At 46.9% G+C, this 10,449-nt stretch overlaps 1 long non-coding RNA gene across 1 annotated transcript; it reads left to right on the forward strand.

The window, feature by feature from the left end:
• The first annotated feature begins 151 nt into the window (after nt 1–151).
• On the forward strand, nt 152–9,057 carry LOC125712601 (uncharacterized). The gene is made up of 2 exons (XR_007383351.1): nt 152–6,177; nt 6,281–9,057. It is a non-coding gene; the product is annotated as an uncharacterized LOC125712601 (long non-coding RNA).
• The last annotated feature ends 1,392 nt before the right edge of the window (nt 9,058–10,449 follow it).

Here is a 10,449-nt window from a genome sequence, read left to right on the forward strand (position 1 = left end):
GATTTTGTAATATTCTATAACAATGTAATATGCTGTCATGTTTGACATATACAGGTATTACAATTATGTGAAACTAAAATTATCAGTGGTTATAGATCGCAACAATACCAAATACGGGATTATCTGTTATTCACTTTTATAATTTTTTATTTTTATAGTTTTTTTTTGCGCGAAGAAATGTTTTGCCTGTTTGTTTTAAATGTATACCCACGTAAGCTGTACCCAAATGTAAATTAGCATATGTTCAGAAGAAATGTGGTTTATCCAGTGCATTGAGAAGCAATGTGGAAGTGAAACGCTAGCCTTCTATGCATTGTTATTGTCGTTTTAAAACTAACTCAGAAGTCATCGCCAAAGTGTGTGTGTGAAAGTAATTTTGGTGGGGGGTATTACAGCAGATGAGCTTGCTGTTAACTCTTGGTCGAAGATAACAGACACTATGGGGCAATAGAGCTCAAACGCTTTTTAAAGCGTTTTAGTTGACGAGAACTGAAGGAGGCACGTTAATCCGACAAGAGTTGGCCAATTTCCGTCTGGGTCAGAAATGTGAAGTTCACGCAACTTGTCATTTCGCTATAGTGAGTGTTCTATCGCTGAGAATATGCGCGCGCAATCGGACACTCCTCGCAGTAATTACATATAATACACATATTTTTACTTTACACCTGCTGACTGCTTCTATATTTCTACGTTATGTATACACTAAATATACACAGAGGCAAATATATATTTTCCACACCCGATATTAAGATACAACCTTATATCTAAGTAACAGCATGAAACGGAACGCTTTTTAGCATGGTCCTAAGATGTGACAGATATCAGATGAGGGAAGTCCGAGTAGTTCAGGGCCCCAAAAAAGCCATATGGAATCTCCCCATCCCCATAGGAAATGATGACAAGCCACTTTCATCATGACATTTAGGGAACAGTCACCAATCACTGGCAACTTAAAGCACTCATCCTGGTGGGTGTTTACAGTGTGTGGAGAAATTAATTTCAACATCAGGAGAGTACCAGTCTGGGGCCTTGACTGGGATTCTTAATCTCATCCTGATTCTCCCCATTGGCAAAAAAAAAGGTGATTTGAACTCTTCAGATCAAATATAAGTCTCTTAACTCCATAACGGTCCAGCAGTCTTGATGCAGGGGATTTCTTGAGCCACCAGATAAACCCACAGATACTCTCACAGCACCTTTGTGCTGTCAGCAGTGTGTCTCACAGCCTGTGCTTTGTCTTTCCATATCAATTATGCAAGGGCAGAAGAGTAAAACTGTTTAGCCGATCTGTGTTTAATCTCAAAGCCAAAATCTAAACAAAACCCCCCTTCCTGATTTTTTTAAATTGTTTGCCTAAATCAGCATGATGGGATTCGGTCCAAACTAACCATTGTTATACGGACTCTTCTGTCACCAGGGTTTCCAGACACTCTAGGAATCTTAATGCGAGGAAGCACGATGGCTGTTTATAGTCCGTATCAGACATGTTCTGGGGGAAAATGCTCTCTGGACCACAATAACACAGTGGCAGCATTAAGTGAAGGACTTGGAGTTGAATTCTCTCACTGTGGCAGTTCTGCAGATCAGCCAAGGTGTTGTGGTAAGAGATTATGTTAAGTGTTACCAAATTTCCCAAATCACTTGGTACCGTGCAAGTTTGTAGAGTCGCCTTTTCACCGGAATAATTACGGCTATGTTCAGTATCTGGCTGACAGGTCAGCTGCTTCCTCAGGCCCAGTTTCTCCATGGGCCCAGTTCCGTAACCAGCAGACTTCTACGTCTCCTTGTGTCCATTCCCCAAATCACAGAGGAAGGTTTGTTTGTTTGTTTACAATTGCTGAATTAGCTCCTTGGCACCTTCGCTCAGCTGCACGAATCCGGTGCTCCATCTGGCTTCCGAATCGCCACATTGGCAGCATTGATCATGGTTACCATGGGAATGCTGTCATGTGACCCGCTCCGACCCATATGGTAATGAATGAAACACATTAATCAAGATTTGCCTGAACTTGTAAAGTAAATGGTTGGAGCAGCAAAGGAAATAGTTGCCCCCCCCCCTCTACCCTCCAGCTACATATGTGCCTAAATTTATTCTGGACACCCAGTAGCATCCAAAAGAATAGCACAGGAGGAACTAGAGGAGCAACTAATCTCATCACGCAGCCTATTTTCAGCCTAAATGTCTTTCACCAAATATATTACAGCGTGTCACGAGAAACATTCCAGAATGGTTGAGTGTTTTATTGCAGTTGGAATCCACCGACCTGCACTAAAAACAGGCTCTTAAACACTGATAATTTCTCTGACCTCTGAGTTGGTGGTTTATTGGTTTTCTGGAAGCAAATAGGATAATGTGGGTCCAACGAATATGCCCTTAAGAAAGTTCAGGCCCAGATTTGCTCCTCTGAATCAGGTCCCACAGGACAGTGGCCCAGGAAACCAGTGTCATGGAAAATAGCTGTTAAAAATGCAGTCATACGAAAGGCAAAGCTAAGGTGAGCTATTTTGTGGGTGACTGTAATCACCCCTCAGAAATTATACAGACTGCTGTATCAAGCTAATGTTTAACACATGTCAATGTTAGTCATTTCATTGTATATCATTAAATGAACCTTGATCTTGTTTTTGAGGGCAAGCGGAAGGAGTTTTGTTTTTTGGCTACGGTGCGTGTCAGCTGATGTGTGGCTGATTTCTCAGGAACCACGGCTCCCGTCCCCAGCATACATGCTGTGCTGACAGCGCTCCCTGTGCGAACCACGTCTGGATCCACAAACAGCAATTTATCACCATTTGCTTTTTACGGCGCTCAGAAATGTTCTGAGGGAAACAAACATACAAAGTGGCAAAGGAGGAGTTTGAATCGTGTCTCAGGCATGTTCTGATTGTTTCCCAGGTAACTCCACTAAATAAAAACAGCCTCCTTTCTTAAAATCTCGCCCGGTGATTTAAGGTAGTCTGCAAGAATATCCCCCTGAGCCTATCCTATTTAAGAGAGATTTTACTTCTCATCCGATGATGTGCAAGGCCTCATCAGATAACTAACTGTCAGCGCTTGCCCAAGAATGTTTTCTAAACCTCTTTTTAAAATATGTGTCAGAAAAGCCACACACCTTGAATGGACAGATCCAGGTCCCATCTGTTACGTTCACGTAACATTGTGTTAATGTTGTGGAAGCATCAGCACCGTGAGACTGGCTCCGGTCTCGGCGTGTTTCCACCCAGCACCGTGAGACAGGCTCCGGTCTCGGCGTGTTTTCACCCGGCACCGTGAGACAGGCACCGGTCTCGGCGTGTTTCCACCCGGCACCGTGAGACAGGCTCCGGTCTCGGCGTGTTTCCACCCGGCACCGTGAGACAGGCTCCGGTCTCGGCGTGTTTCCACCCGGCACCGTGAGACAGGCTCCGGTCTCGGCGTGTTTCCACCCGGCACCGTGAGACAGGCTCCGGTCTCGGCGTGTTTCCACCCGGCACCGTGAGACAGGCTCCGGTCTCGGCGTGTTTCCACCCGGCACCGTGAGACAGGCTCCGATCTCGGCGTGTTTTCACCCAGCACCGTGAGACAGGCTCCGGTCTCGGCGTGTTTTCACCCAGCACCGTGAGACAGGCTCCGGTCTCGGCGTGTTTCCACCCAGCACCGTGAGACAGGCTCCGGTCTCGGCGTGTTTCCACCCAGCACCGTGGCACGTTTCTGTTTTAATCCTGTTTTTTTCTGGAATTTAGGGCAGAACATTAGAATGGTACAGTAAGACCTGTGGTGAGCTTCTGGCTGCCAGTAAACATCATGCAGATCATCTCTAAACCCATCTGTAGGTCTTCCCCTAAGCCAGGTGGTATTTCCCTAATATACCTCCGAAGCACTCAGAGTCTGTAGTGAGCCATTACATAATCGCGTCATTATCTTTGAAACATTGGCTGATGTTGGGGGCCTGTATGTGGTTTGTGTGCAGCCTTGTAGCATTACAGGATTAGACAGAATGGGAAGGGCTCCCTTTAGGTAAAACTTCTCTGCAGCCACTTTTGCTGTTGGGCCATAAATATGCCTTTGACGAGGATAATTATAAAGTCTTTCCCCAGACAGTGTAGTCAAGGTTTGCTGCTCACTCCAATTACGGCACATCATTTGGGGTATATGAAGAAGCTCCCCCCCCCCCCCCCAACACTGAAACACGTTCATCCTGTTTCATGTTGCCAGATAAACACCTCCACACCTAAGCATTCCTTGTCTGTGCATGTGATTTTTCCATTGTTCTTGAACAGGACACAAGGGTATTCCTGTCGCCAATCTAGGTTCAGAGTTCCGGGGTTAAAGAGTTTCAGTTTCCAGGTTCCATGTTCTGAGCTTCTATATTCCGTTGGGATGAGAAGGGTTTGTTTTCTTTTTTTTGCATGTGGCGCCACAGTAGGTCTGACTCTTTTCATTCTATTCATGTGTGTTTGGCACATTGAAGTGTACTACAGAATCTCTAGGAGATTAACCTATAATAGGACTGAATTCTAGCCCTGCCCCTTGTTTAACTTCTGGAATGTGAATGGCCTAGCTGTTGAAATGATCGGCCCCTGTATGATTTCTCCATCATGTTCTGTGCCCTGCAATCATGCCTTTAGTTGCTGAGCGCAGTGATGCTACCTGGGATCGTTACGATCAAAGGCCACCATTGCCGTCGCGTGTGTCTGGAACATGACGCAAATCTGTTTCCGTCTGTGCTTGTGACGTAATCCGTGGCCTGATTTGTCCCGCTCATGTTGCAGTCAGGTGCCAGCTTCCCTCCACCCCCTTACTCCCAGCCCCCACTTGCCCTTTCCCCCCCCCCTGCCATTTTGGGCAACAGCCTGCTAAGGGCAGAGAAACCGGGATGATCCTCTTCGTCTCTCGCTGTCTAGACCCAGGGGCCAAAAAAAGCCAGCGTGTGGCCCTGGGTGCCACAAGAATGTGACTGGCTGAATCTCCGGCCGAGCTGGGATCTCCCTGCTGAACTGGATGTGTTCCCTTCGCAGCTGTCTGACAGGTGGACCCGGTTCCTCTGTCGAGGATGTGCTATGAAGTCTAAACCATTCATCACAGCCACGGGGGACAATGACTTTCTAACACATCAAGGACTCTCAGTCCCTTTTCCTCCTATTTATTCCCTTCGTGTGTTTCCAAACAACCAACTTGATTTTAAGCAATGGCAGGATATGGACCAAAACAATAACAAGAGGAAGGGCAGTAGGTCCCCCCCCCACCCCAAATCACTTGGTTTGGCCCGTTACATCACAAAGAGATTGGCATACCTGGAACATTTACGTAATGTCTAATCCACTCACACGGCTCAATATTTCATGTGAAATTTAACTTGGGTGATCTACTCTGCTGGCCAATCAGCAGAGGCTTGCCCAAGACTAAAGCAATGACCGTTCCTGTCCACAGCCACCCTGATCCTTAACCTGTGGCAGCAAGAAATCACCATGGTGTCCGGGAACGGATGTGCAAGCTGACAAGGGACAGCAGAGTGGGATTTCTTTCCCAGCGGATGTCACACAGCAAATTAGGCATCATGTGCGATTTTCTTCATTACATGTGGAGGTGAACCATGGAGTCACAGCCACAGTCACTTTAGGTGCTTTTCACAGAATTGTTTAATCATTGATCTCTCCCTTTGGAGAGAGGTTCTGCATATTCTGCAGGCAAGCAGAGATTTTCATAGTTTACCTCTTGGTTTGGGTACCGGAATGATAAATTATATCATTCTATAACATGATGCCAGCCTGTTAGGATCAAAGTTGAAATCGCAGTCTGGGCAGTGAGGTTGCATGTGTGCATCACCTGTTGCCATGGCGCTGAAGTGCCATGTCAACTCAGCCAGCTGACTTGAAGTGAGCTCTGCTGGTTTTGCCTTTAGGGATCTCTGTTCTTGAGAACCTTAACGTTTATTAAGCCTGTGGTTTTATTCGGTGTGGGGCTGGGGGACCAGGTGCCTTATCCCTCAGCTAAACTATTCACTCTCTCCGTTCTTCGTCACAAACCCTGATTTTGATGGAGGTAATAGCTCAGCCTTAGAAAAGAAGAAAAGACAGACCTTCTCTAATCTATGTGGATTTTTATTCTCCTGCATAAATTCCTTCGAACTGTAATGCAGCTGTAACAGCGACACCTGCTGGACCAGAAGATGACTGCATTTCCTCCATGAACCTTGTCAGGTACTCGAACCCTCATCTAAAATCCCATGCCATTTTGCTTAGGCTTTCAGAGGACTATGGCAGTGGGGGCTGCTTAGGCCACTCTGTTCTCCCTCACCCCCAGAAATCTTGGTATCCTGCTTTACGACATATGGATCAGGTCAAGCGGTCAGACCACCCGGGTAGTAGGAGAAGCGTGACCCCCAGAGGAGCCTCCATCTGGACGAGGAGGAGGGATCTGTTGGTAGTGAACGCTGTCTGCATTACACCACACAGCTGCATGGCCGAGCACAACCACTCCGTCTACTAGCACTTCCTCTAAGTTTGTTGTAAATGTATATCAATGGTATAGATTTTATCCCACACATATATTGAGACAGTTTCTATGTTTTTATGTTACAATACTCCTTTTATTGCTGCTATTAACATGCACTGTCCACTTTGCTGCTGTAAAAATGCAAATTTCCCACCTGTGGGACTAATAACGGCTGTCTTATCTTACCTTATCTTATCTTATCTTATCTTAGATGCTATATATTGACACATGTTCATCATAAATATCACAAATCATAAATATCTCAAATGCTGTTGCATTGAATTACAATTTCAGTTAAACTTTGAAATATGCTTCTGTAATACACTACATCCATCTTGCATAATCACTTATGCAGTATGGGGTCACTATGGGCCTTTGATGGTTTTCTGATATATACATGTATAGGTGATCTGTACTTACGTCCGGATGTACGGACGAATTTATTGTATAGGTATTTGATATTTGTTTGATATTCCCACCTACGTTCGCATATACGTATCCCAGGGTTTCCCCTTTAGGTCAGAAGACGGTGGTTCTTCAGTAGAACATTACGTGCAGTTCCAGAATCCCACGCCGCGCCTAGGAGTGCTGCCCAGATGGCCGGTCCCAGCCGTCCTGGGCCACTTGCCTTGGCGGCGTCCTGCGAGAACGTCGGGACGAGAACTGGAGAGACTGGAGGGATGGGCATTGCGGGCGCTGGTCTTTCTTGGCAGATGGGGGAGAGTTTCCGGAGGACGTGGCTGCTGTCCGCGTGCCTCTAAGTGGGGGAGAGAGAACGACCGCGCTGGAATCTGCCCATTTCCTTTGGCTGCCCGGTCCCTGCGTGTTTCTGGAGCCATTCACTAGCTACCGCCGTGACCCCCCCCCCCCACCCCCCCCGCTCAGCAATCACACACAAAGCACAGACTTTGGGGCCAGGCCTGCTTACCTAAGAGAGCCAATTAAATGTGTTGGGTGGATGGGTTTACCTTGCGCACCATGATGGCGTTCAGGGATTTCTCTGAAGCTCCTCTCTGACTAGACATTCCAGCATGAATCTTTCTCCTGCTGTCTCCGGTCTGCCAGTTCCCGTCCCTGTTCTTGCTTACCTCCCACAGGCCACCCTTGATGACATAATCAAAGGCAGCCTGTCCATTTAGTGGCCACACACAGCCACTGGAGACTGCTGATCAATTAGTGGGGTGTCGATATCATGGTTGACAAGCGGGCCAAACATGCTGCGTATGTTATGTGTGGCTGGGTGAGTGTGAATGTCCCTGGATATTTGAAAACGGGCATTAAACTGGTCACCTGTGACAGGGCCTGATAGGTGTACCACATTATAATGCCATGCAGAGAGATAGCCAATAAGTGATGATCAATAATATATGCGCCCGGCTACATAAACTGAAAACTACTTTTTGAAAGATTCTCCCCGATGTCTTGCAGTTGAGTTTTAAATGGGTATCAGTAAAACTGCAGACTGTGCTTCTGCTGCAGCAGATGAAAGACTTCTGCTGGGAGACACAATGAAGCATCGGCACCAAGAGGCGACCAGCTTGACAGATCCAGGTCAGTGCAGGCCTCTGCTGGGGGCTGAAGCTGCCACCTCAGGCTCCCTGGATTTAGGGTGATTGGAGTAGGCAGTGTAGTGAGGGAGTGGATAGGGTGGTTGGGGGGAAGGGCATTGTCCAAAGAACATGCGGAGGAACGATGGCCCCCAGGTGTGGGCGTCCGGCCTTGACGCGCGTGGGAACACGAGTAGGACAGTGTCCGTGACTCATTTGCTGCTGTACACGTCATGGTGTGGGCGGCCATCTGCTGCCCTTTTCCCTGGTCTGGCTCCGCTAGGGCTGAATCCGCTCTCACTCGCCGGCCGTGCTCCTCCCACAGTGAGGCCCGGGCCCCGAGGGACCAGGTGGTAGAGGGGAGTAACGGAACAGAGGAGAACTCTCACATGGGGAAGAGCGGAGCAAGGGTGAATCGGAAAACTGCTGCACACCGCGAACTCCTCAGTACTCTGTCGCTTAGGGCCCCCCCCCCCCCCACATTTTTAGGACTTCCTCTTATCCAATCTCTGAAGAATTGGTGACGTGATGACATTGCACTGTTACTTTGCATCGTGTCTATGTATCTGTTGTTATAATTGTAATTCTGTTTATTGTATCTTAATTTGTTCTTGTGATTTGCATTTTGTGCTTAATCTGTGTTTATCAAAAGGACATAGGGGTGGTGCAGTAGTTGGCACTGCTGCCTCACACATCTGCGTTCAGGGTTCCGCGTGTGTGGATTTTGCATGTTCTCTCTCTGTCGTTGTTTGGTTTCCCCCCTCTGTCCAAAAACATGTTGCGGCTAATTAGAGTTATCACGTCGTGTATGGGTCTGTGAGTGAATGGTGCGTGAGTTAATGGTCTGTGAGTGAATGGTACGTGATGGTGCCCTGTGATGGGTTAGTGCCACAGCCTGGGTTATTTCCTGCCTTGTGCCGATATGCTCTGGACCCCCCCCATGACCCTAAATAGGATAAGTAGTTTCAGAAATTGGATGGATGGAAGGACATCAAAGTAAGATTCTCATTGCATAGTGCAAATAAACCCTTGAATCATGGATGTCTCCAAACTGGTTGATTGCAATCCAACTTCCAATTATTCAAGAGGGACAGTCCACCCCCAACTCCATAAAAAGGGTTGAAGACCATTGCTTTACATTTACTGGAATTAACTATTCACCAGAGCTTAAGTATTAAACTGAACCAGGGACCGTCAAGGCCACCTGTGAGCGGCCAGGTGGGCGAGGTCAGTGGGGAGATGTACACATGCTGTAAAATCCGACTGGGTTTTATTTGTATTATCTACAAGGTGGCATCGTCGAAGATTGTCAGAGATCATTCAATTAGGGTTCCATTGTCACAGTGACTTCTTTCCAATAACTTTGACGTGCCACACCTTCCACAATGGATGATCTGGGTTCTCCTTGAGGACGTGGGAGGGGTTCATTTTGGCAAGTTTAAAAATCCACTGCCCACACCTGGCCTGGCCTGTTAGCATTTTCAGTGATCAGGAGCCTTTGATATTATCTTGAAAATGGCCTCGTATTTGCACTTAAATCAAACTTCCCTTAGCTACTGGAGCTGAAGCACTCGCACCGCATGCTGGATGGATGCCGTTCCACACACCCAAGGCTCATTTACACCAGGCTGTGCTCTTTACCAGCTTGTTAAAGGGGCCGTGTGGGCTGGGTTCTAACCCTCTGTCGTTCCTGTTCAAACACAGCACACGAAACCCCAAGCCTTCTCCTCTAATCTCCTCAGCGTGCATTTGAACCCATTTCTGTTCCATCTCAACCTTTGCCCTCATAGGCACTGATCATATGTCCGTACATGAACTGTGCACATGCAAACAAAATAAGAGGAGGACAGGAGCTCTAGGCGCAAAAGCTACTGCGGTTTACGAAACGCTCATCTTATCTCGACGACCGCCAGGCCTGCATCTCACACACATGCCGTGAAAATGGCACTTTGTGTTTATTTTTCCTTTCCTTGTACGCCAGCGACAGTCTAGACAGTGTCAGTTGTTGAGAGGAAAGGAAACTAGCTACTTATGGTCTAGTCCCCCATTTAGACCCTTACAGGAAAAAATTACGGTAAATTAGCTGATGAACTTCTGGCCTGGGACCTTATCAGCTCAGCTATGCTCTCTGCTCATGCTAAGAGACACAGTTTCACTTCTGCTAGACTGGCACCAAAAAAAGAAACTGAAAAACACAAGACTCAGGCACAATATATACAGATTTTATTTCAACAGGGTCAAAGGAAACAAAAAGATCAACGCTGGCTTCATTAAACCACTGCTAAGTCTAAGGCTGCAACTGAATATGAATACATTTTAAAAGGCATTTTTAAAAGCATGACTTTCACAGACAGACAGGCAAACACATACACACAGGTTTGTAATTATATCTTTGTGGGGACTTCATTCATTTCTACTGAGAAAACTCTA

The sequence above is a fragment of the Brienomyrus brachyistius genome, chromosome 18 (assembly GCF_023856365.1).
Source record: "Brienomyrus brachyistius isolate T26 chromosome 18, BBRACH_0.4, whole genome shotgun sequence".
Lineage (NCBI taxonomy): Eukaryota > Metazoa > Chordata > Actinopteri > Osteoglossiformes > Mormyridae > Brienomyrus > Brienomyrus brachyistius.